The sequence below is a fragment of the Meriones unguiculatus genome, chromosome 8 (assembly GCF_030254825.1).
Source record: "Meriones unguiculatus strain TT.TT164.6M chromosome 8, Bangor_MerUng_6.1, whole genome shotgun sequence".
Taxonomy (NCBI): Eukaryota; Metazoa; Chordata; class Mammalia; order Rodentia; family Muridae; genus Meriones; species Meriones unguiculatus.
The window spans coordinates 49,397,748-49,407,524 of record NC_083356.1 but is presented as its reverse complement, the minus strand read 5'-3'; the positions used below and the strand labels follow the sequence as shown (position 1 = coordinate 49,407,524).

The 9,777-nt window shown below is 36.8% G+C and overlaps 1 non-coding gene across 1 annotated transcript; it reads right to left on the bottom strand.

The window, feature by feature from the left end:
* Window positions 1-445: 445 nt before the first annotated feature.
* LOC132656184 (U6 spliceosomal RNA) lies at window positions 446-552 on the bottom strand. The gene has a single exon (XR_009594107.1). It is a non-coding gene; the product is annotated as a U6 spliceosomal RNA (small nuclear RNA).
* Between the last annotated feature and the right edge of the window lie 9,225 nt (window positions 553-9,777).

Genomic DNA, 9,777 nt, shown 5'->3' with positions numbered 1-9,777 from the left:
AAGATCCTTTTAATCATTTCAGCTAATCGCTGGAACACAGAAGCACTAGCTAGGCTCCAGGGCTCTAAGTCTAAGACCGTCCTCCATTCAGACTACCTGAGCTTATTTACTTCACTGTTGTATCATAGTAAATCTTCTTACTGATCTATATTATATGTTGAACATCTTGTCCCCTCCCCTCAGCCTTTATTTTTTCCTATTATTTTTAATACAGGTCATCAATGTTTTATTTATTTTTTGCTTTTATTAATTTTTGAAACTGTAATATATTTATAATATTACTCCCTTACCTTCCCTCTCTCCAAACCCATATTCCCTGACCTTCCTTCATTATTGGCTGTAATCACAAACATATGTATACGCATATATTTCTTAAATATAACCTTTTCACTCCATATAATCTTACCTATACCATGTTTTCAGGGGTGACCATTCTGCATTGGACAAAAATATGGGGTGTTTCACAAATGTACGTGTCATCTCTGCAAAGGGGCCATGATAATCTTCTCTGCATCTTTTCAGTTTTAGTATATGTGCTGCTAAAATGAGCACTATTACTTTACTTCTAATTAGTGAAAACTGTGATCCCAATAATGTAGGTAATTATAGATTCATAACAAATGTTAAACATTTTGCCACATTTCATTATTTAAAGTAAATTGTTACAGATAAATTGGAAGCTTCTCTACTGAATTGTTTTCCCAAGTAAGATAAAAATCCACTAATTGAGACAAATGAATAATATTCTCATGCATATATGATTTTCCAAATGTGAATGTATTCTCAGAGAATCCAATGAATTCTTTTGAGTATGTTTTAAGTTTAACTACCATCATCCTGCATAGATGATTGAACAATTTGCTTTATTTAACATTATTTTACTTCACTCTGTTGATGGGCTCAGTTCATTCTTATTAGTTAACATTAGTGCTCATTAGATAGTTATACTTTTATCTATCCATTTATGTATTAGTAGGCATTTATGCTATTTTCAGGTGCATTATAATAATAGTGACCATTTGGTCCCTCTTCATGTCCAGCTGTTAAAACCACCTTCTGATATAAATTCTAATTTGCATACACACCTCTCATATTTTAATGTGGTGAGCTGCCTTCAAACATCTATCTTGGAACCTTCTAAGCATTTTTAATATTTTCTTATCTTACATAATTTCAAAACTAAACTCTAGACTTTGTTTGGGTCTCATCATTTTTTTTTTCATATCTCCTTTACTGTTAGGATACTATCCGGACTTCCATGGTGAACTTAGTTGTTTTCCATGTCTCATTCTGGCCTTTAGTATTTTCTCAATCTGTCCTACCTTTCTTAAACATGACAGTATTGGGGAATACTGACTGTGTGTACTGCAAATTATCTTTTATGTCTGATATGTGATTCATGGCTTACTTGGATTTATGAGGGTTTGGGAAATAATGTAAAGGTGTGATATCCTTTAATCATATTAAATTGTGGTGTTCATTTTGTTCATGTGTCATCTCCGGTTAACCTCCCCTACTCCATTATGAAAGTGTTTGTCAAGTTTCTCCTCTGGAAAGTCATCTTTCCTTAAATTTTATTCTTTTTAAATAGGTGATAATTGTTGCCCACCCTCAATGGGCACAGGAGATCTTTTCAGTCCCACCTACTAAATAAGAGACATTTAAATATATATATATATATATATATATATATATATATATAATAGTTTTACATATTTTAAGAGTAACATCTTCTATTAATTTAACCACAAAAGTTGCAATTTTAATATATCATAATGCTGATATTGTTACATAAAACTACTTCATGCTTTGAAAGGTGTCCAACAGAATGCAAGCACCATTAAAGACTAACTATTATGCATTTTAAAAGCCACATTAAAGAGCTTTTCTTAATGGGCAAAACTTTACACAATTCTTTTTCTGAATTGAATTCCCATTCTTATTCTAATTCCCTCAGAGAAATTTTTTAGTAAATTAATTCTTTAAGTATTCTGTTGGTACATATTTAATCTTAGAAGTATGTCTTAGGACTGCAAGTTTCTAACTTGTTTTACAAATATTATTCCAGACTGGCTTTTTGTTGTAACTGTTTTTGGTAGGTTATCAATTACAGTAGTGTAACATTTACTTTAAAGTAATTAAATAAAATGGTAACTTTGCTACCATTATAGGCTGTCAAAATGGGTGTTTGCTACTAAAGTTACAGATTTTTACTTCACAATTTAATTTTATAATTTATTTTTGCTAGCACTAATACTTTGAGACATCTAGAATAATCTCCAGATAATATTAAAACAGAGAAATCTATGTACTTGAGGATAAGTGAAATGTCAGGAAATCCAAAGATGACTTGATTATCACACTGTCAAAACAATTGATTACCAATTCAGAAGAAATAATAGTATAGATTTTCTGATTATCACATGTTTGTTTCGACAAGGCCATGCACTACATGAGTATAAACCCTACTACTCTCCAGTGTCATCTATGATACACCAATTGCGAATGAGCTTTGCTAATGGTAATACTCTGTAAAGAAGACAAATAGAAACATCTTGAGTGAAATTCCGACACCACACCAAAAAAAAAAAAAAAAAAAATCGCAAGCAATTCCTGGCTGTGAGCAAAGGAAAAGATGTTCTACTCACATCTTTGACATCCTGGGTTCTTTTGAGTCTTGCTAGTAAATGTTCCAATAGGTCTACACTTGTAGACCAGATATGTGATGGAGGCATACATGTACCAGTTTTAACCTCAGCTAAAAGTCTATACTTTGTATCTATATACATGTGTTTCTGCTACTGCTTCTGGCCACAGTATTACATACACAGTTCAGCCAGTACCATATACCATAACTTAGTCTTACTTTGTTTCATGGTTTGTTTGTTTGTTTTTTTTTTTTCAGAATGTTTATAACTATTCTTTAAAATATTCTTGACTACTAATTTACTGTTTTTTTTTTTCATCACAGAGCATTTTTGTTACCTCTCCATAAGAGTCTAACTATGCAGTATCACAGACCCATATATACAACCCCAGTAAGAAAGTCCTTTAAAGAGAAAAATAATATAGAAGTATACTATGATTTACCAAACTTCAATTGTCTATGTCTGATGCTTTTGCTCTCATTTTGAAGTATCAGTTGTAAAGTTAAGCTCATCATATTCACAACCATATCATTCTCTTTTTTAGACTCATATGCATCCATAAAACCCAAAGGACAGATCTCATTGTGAATCTTCAAAACTTGGAAGATAATGTACCTATGGCAACCAACTACCTTTGTTAATTTACCAAAATAAGAAAAGTAAAAATGTGTCATTATTGGCACACACACGTCTTCTTCTTTAACTTCTTTACATTTATATACCGGATTTCTTGGGCCAACACTGATGAAATACTATGAGAGTTCCTGAAAATCATAGAGTGTAGATGTGTAGATTGAGGAGAGTGGTGACTAATATAATTTGTTTCTCAATTCAGAATCTCACAGAGAGAATCAAGACAGACATTTATGCTAGCCAATTATCTCACTTTTGCCGTTTTTTTTTTCTTTTCATTTTTTAATTTACTTGCCTCAAGTGTAAAACACATGTTAGCTTTGGCTGCCAAGGTTCTTCCCCTCTCCCTGTGCACCAGTTCCTGTGTTTGCTCCACCTTTAGTGTCTAATGCTGAACTAACATCAACTACAAGGCAAACAAGGCAACCTCTGAACTTTAGCTGTCAACAAAAGTTGAAAAGAGCAGTAATGGGAGCAAGATGTGCTGAGGGTGCTGAGCCTGAGAGGAGCCTCACTGAGGAGAGCTATTCCTTTCTCCCTCAAGAATCAGACTCCCTCCCAGCTTTTTACTTCTTTTGCATAAGAAAGAAAAATTTTAATAGTTTGGTGAGTTTTGTTTGTTTTTTTTTCCTGTGACTCTGGAATCTTCCCAGATTAGTCATGCTTTTAATTGCCTTCTCCTTAGACGGATGGCTAATAGTATTGACCACATGGGAAAAATCTCTAATATTCAGAGAGTTTTGTTTTCAAACTCAAGATCCCGGAGTCATTAAAGGTAAAAACAAAGTTGTCCTGTGAAGTTTTGTCACCCGGAGAAAAAGACTATGGCACAACCTTAATGCATAGTATGCACTGCTTATTTTAGCAGTCATCTGAACTATGTCTGTCTCTGTGGGAAAGGGGGCTGTCCTGCCTGCCATCTCATATGAGACATTAAAGAACAAATACAGCTTCTCTTATTGTCCCAAAGGACTCTGAAGCTAAAACTAGTGAAGGGAGCCTATTCTGAATGTTTTGAACATTAAGTTGCTTTTTTTTTTTTTTGTTTGTTTCAGCATATGACTTCTACCTATCACACAAACAACGCAATCCCATAAGACTTCTGTGAGCCTGCCTTATTTTCATACAGTGACCATCACTGATTGGATCAAGCCACTTCATGTGATCTTGGAAATGAACCTAAACAGACTCTTTCATGGGAAGAATGCATCGTTGGCATGTAAAGAAGATAGAGATCCCCTCAAGCTCAGGCTGCAGCCCTGGCCTTGGTGTCACAGAACTCATTTCTTTTCATACAACTTAATAATTTTGTATGGTCCAAAAGTTATTTTAGACTCTCACATTGCCTTGCTTATGAATTTCCTGCCAAACTTGACTTTACTATTCTACAGTTTTGGAAACTTAACTTTTAATTGGTTGTCATGAACATTATTAAGAAAACAATTAGAGGGAAAGCAGACCAAAAAAAGACTATCAATGAAGAAAGAATGATTAAGTATCACTTTCATATCATAAAATTAACATCTTCACAGATATGGTAAGTGCTTATACGTGGCACCTTAGAAATCAGTGTCTGCAAATAATAATAATAATAATGATGATTGTTATCAGCATTTACTCTGGAGTTTCTGGGTACTCTTTGACAAAACAAAGTTGCAATTTGCCTTTGAATTCTCAAGTACACCTTCACTGGTCATTAGTGCTCCAAAGAGCTAGAAAAATTACAAGTTGAAAAAACATTTCAAGCAGTCCTTCTCCCTTCTCCCTTTGCCTCTTGCCACCTTCAGCAGGCAGGAAAGCTGTCCATGCTCATCAATGGCTGCAGCACTTGGAAGAGTGAGCCCTGAACTTTGCCTAGGTTGCACAGAGCTGTCCTTGGGGGCAAAGGCACAGGTGAGCTGCCCCAGGACATGCCAACAAGAGAGCTGTTCCTGCTCCTCGTGGTGGTATGACTATAGGAGGGCTGGCCAGCTGACCTCTCAGACCCAGGTCCAGGGCTCCGAGTTGGCCCACCCCAACATCTACCCCATCTATGATCTGTCAAAAGCTTCAGGATCTCCATGGTCTATGGCAACAGCAGGATGTCTGAGAAGAGTCTCAGTGAGGATCTAGTATTGATAGTGTAATGAAGCCAGAGGAGTTGAAACAGACCAGTGGTTCATTGCAAGGTATACTATGTGACGCATTGTGACACACTACAGATTCCTCAACAAGGCATTGTTTTGGGTTTTTTTGTTCGGTTATTCTATCTTCTTTTGTTGTCTTTTGTGGGAAGGTTGCAAGAGTGGAGGGCTGTTACAAAGGGATGAGGAGATGGGTGGGCTTTCAATATATGATGTGACATTTATAAAGAATCAACAAAAAGTTTAAAAAAAATAAAAGATAAAAAGGTAGTCCCTATGGGCTTTCAAAGTACAATATGACATTCAAATTATTGTCAAATCCTAGGCAAATGATCTTTGATTCAAGACTATTAACTGAACATGTACTATGTCAGAGACATATCTTCCAGCAAAACAAAAATGGAAATATTGTTTCTTTCTAGTACAGATGACAAATCATTTTTGAAGAAGTTAAGAAATGTCCATAGTTTAAAAAAAATTCAAAATTTGAAATCTTACTACATTCAAAACTCAAGTAAACATGTATAATCATAATAAAATATAATGTTTTTCTTTTTATTATTATCATTTATTCAGTTTGTATCCTGGCTATGGCCCCTTCTCTCGTCTCCTCCCTATCCTACTCTCCCTCCCTCTTCTCTACCCATGCCCCTCCCCTAGTCCACTGATAGGGGAGGTCCTCCTCCCCTTCTATTTGACCCTAGCCTATCAGGTCTCATATGGACTGGTTACATTGTCCTCCTCTGTGGACTGTCAAGGCTGCACCCCCAGGGGTAGGTGATCAGAGAACATGCCACTGGGTTTATGCCAGAGAAAGTCCCTGCTGCCCTTACTAGGTACCTCACTTGTATACTGAGTCTATGGGCTACATCTGAGTCAGTGTTTTAGGTCCTCTCCATGCATTGTCCTTGGTTGGGGTATCATTCTCTTCAGGCCCCCCAGGGCTCAGTTTTTAGGGCTCTGTTGGTCTACTTGTGGAGATCCAATGCCTTCCAGGTCTTTCTATCTCCCCCTTCTTTCATAAGATTCCCTGCACTCTGCCCAAACTCTGGCTATGAGTCTCAGCTAATTGTATTTAAATTTTTCTGGATTGGAGACTGAGATCATCGCCTTATATATGCTAAGTAAGTTCTCCACTACAGAGTCTCAGTAAGTTCTTTCTATCCCTCACATTTGCTCAAAACATGCTAACGCCTTCTGGGTAACAATATGCACTCAAGACACTATTTGAAGGGTTAGTTAAAAATGTGAGTGATGCAACCTTCAAAGTCTGTCAGAATTTCAGGAGATATGGACTGTGCTATATGAGGAGCTGGCACTTCCATTAGGTTACCAGACTATAATGTTAGAGACTGGAGGAATTATTGTCAAATGGAAAATATTACCTACCTTGCTGATGCTGTTATGATGTGAAGCACACGGGGTAATGATCTATTATCCATTCACTTTGTCAACATCTTTGACCTTCCGCTGAGAAACAATGGCAGAATGGGTGAGATGTCACTGATTTTCATTTGTGGGGCATCCAAGGTCTTTTTTTTCTCCCAGGTTGGATGACTGAAGCTGTTGTCTGTGATTACAAGTTTTGGCTTGGCTTTCTCACCATGCAGGAGGAGAATAATTCTCTGTGGCTCAATAATTTTCTTCCACATTTTGGCACTACCAATAACACGTGCACTGAGGTCTCCCCCTCTACCGACCATCAGGATGTCAGATGGTAGAGCAGCTGTGATGAGTTTATGCAGATCTCTGCAGAATTCCCCCTCTCACTGGAATGTATAACAGTTAGGACATTTTCACCGACAAAAAATAAATAAAGAAGAAGAATGATCATTTGATAAGTTCCCACATTGGCTGGTCACATTGGAGATCATTAACCACTTAAACACCAGGTGACTGAAAGCCCTTATTTCCAACGTTTCATATCTTCTCATGATGCATCTGTAATCACTAGGGAGAAATATTCAAAATATTTTGTTTCTAATATATTGTCTTAACAGGAGTTCCTCCTCATGTTTTTGCAATTAACCAAAAAGACCCACAGAGAGCCATATTTTCATGATCAGCCTCCCAGTGTCTAAAAAGACCCCACCCTAGCTTAACTGCCATCTTGGAGTGCTTTACCCTCATCTCCAAAGGAGGAAATTAACCCACTTACACTTCACAAATACACTTGTAATTGCAAATTGCAATGTACTTGGAGGCTAGAGCAATTTAGCAGCAAACCAGACTGAACACTTCTGCAGACCACACTGGGTTGAGAAATGAGGCAGATTTTTCACTCTCTAGGGAGACTCTTCAAAAATCTCTGCTCCATGTTATATCCATAAGATAGGAACAGTGTCTCAGGAGAATTGGTATTGTGTTCATTAAGGTGTTTATTTTATTTCTGTCTCTTGGATGGAGAAACAGGACAAAAAACATATGTTGGGGGAAATGGAAGACATTTCATAGCTTACAATATTAGAATTAAAAATTATAATCTTTATTGTATAAAAAGACCCTAATTACCATTTTACTGGGCAGAATCTTTGCAAGATGTATGCAAGCTAGAAGTGAAATTTCATCTTTAACTCATTATATTTCCATAAGAAGCCACATGGTTGGGCTTTAAAGCACAGTTCCACCCTGAGGTACACTATGTGCTTTCACTTTTTTTTTCTTTTTAATATTATAAAGGTTTCATTTGACAAAAGCTCCAATTTCCAATATCATATTTTAATGGATGAAAAAATATAACTCTAATTGGGGAAAATAGAAAAAGTTGGAAGCAGAAAATAATTTTTTTTAAAGAAGGAAAATAAGCTCTTAGCTTCTGAGGTGAATTTTCCTAATTTTCTCATTGAAAAATTTCCAGACACTGCTCACATGTCCAAAAAGGAGATGACCCAGGAAATGAGGAACAAAGTCCTGAATTGCTGATGGCTGCTCTCTCTCAGGACTTAACTGTGTTGTCCTTCCAGTGAAAGAAAACAACAGATATCATTTGGATTCAAACAAGGCTTCTCCTAAAGGTGGAAGATCTGTCTTCATTTCATGAGTAGAGACAGGACCTTTTGTATGTTCAGAAACCTCCAAGGAGCCAGAGTCTGAGAGTAACACATTAAGGAGGCTTAACATCCTCCTTTCATTCACCCTGCAGAAGTGGCTTATCTGCAGCCACCTTCATGTGTCAGGGATCCACTAACCTGAGTCAGCCTCGTCCACATACCTCACCTGCAAGTAGTGCTTACTGGATTAAGACAGCTGTAATCCAGTGTGAGGCAATCTGTTCTGCTGGGGGGGGGGGGGTTGTTTGTTTTTTCATAAGTGCCATAGAGTAGATAGGTTTATAACATGGCAGTCCTGACAGTTCAACTCTACTATTAGAAGCAGGTATGCTGAAGCAAAAGAAATGGTTCAGCAGTTAAGAACACTGGCTGCTCTTCCAAAGAACATGAGTTCAACTCTCCACACCCTCGTGGTGAACCACAACCATCTTTAACGCAAGTATCAGCAGAATCTACACCCTCTTCCAGCCTATGTAGACAAGAGGAACTGACATGATACAAAAGTACATATGTTGGCAAACCATTGGCACACCTTTGAAAAAAAGATATAGGGTAAAACAGCAGTTAGCACTCTCAAAGCAATGGTTGTATTCTGACAAAACTTTATATACAAACAAAACAAATTGGGGGGCATCAGTTATCAACAATCAGTCCAATAAGGCCAAGTTTCTTTATGCTGTGCCTTGCTGCTCTCAGCACCAAGAATTCATGCTGAATGCACTCATGGGCAGACAAAAGTTATTTGACATCGTTCACAGAATAGCAAAAGTTCTAAATTTACCATCTACGGCAAGTGTTACAAGATGGACCAAGCTACACAGTCTAAATTTTGGCAGTTTATGAATCAGACAGAACTTTCTGGATTTTAAGCTAGGAAGACTTGGAGGAGGAGGTACGACGGTAGTTGGGAAGGAAAAGTAAAGCTTTTTCCTGTGCCTAAGAGAATTGGCATCACTATTTGTTTCTCTCTTAAAATGTCAATATGATTTAGAAACCGATGTTTAATCAGGAAATTAAGTTATCTTAGGAATTGCTAATGGAGACTCTGTCAGGATCCCTACTGCCGTTATTAAATGCCATAGAACTGCACCCTTCAGCATTTTTCATACCCCCATTAGTCTCATCCACTAAATCTTGTATGGAAAAAAAAAACTTTATTTTTCATCTAATTGCTAAATCCTTTAAAAGAAGTAATCAAAAGGGATCTTTTATCCTGATATCACCCAGCGTCCTTTTCCTGTGTTATTTCTTCTGAGGGAAAATATTTCAAATGATAATAGCTCTTCCTTTGTCTCTTTCTGACTCCAAAATAATAGTTACAAT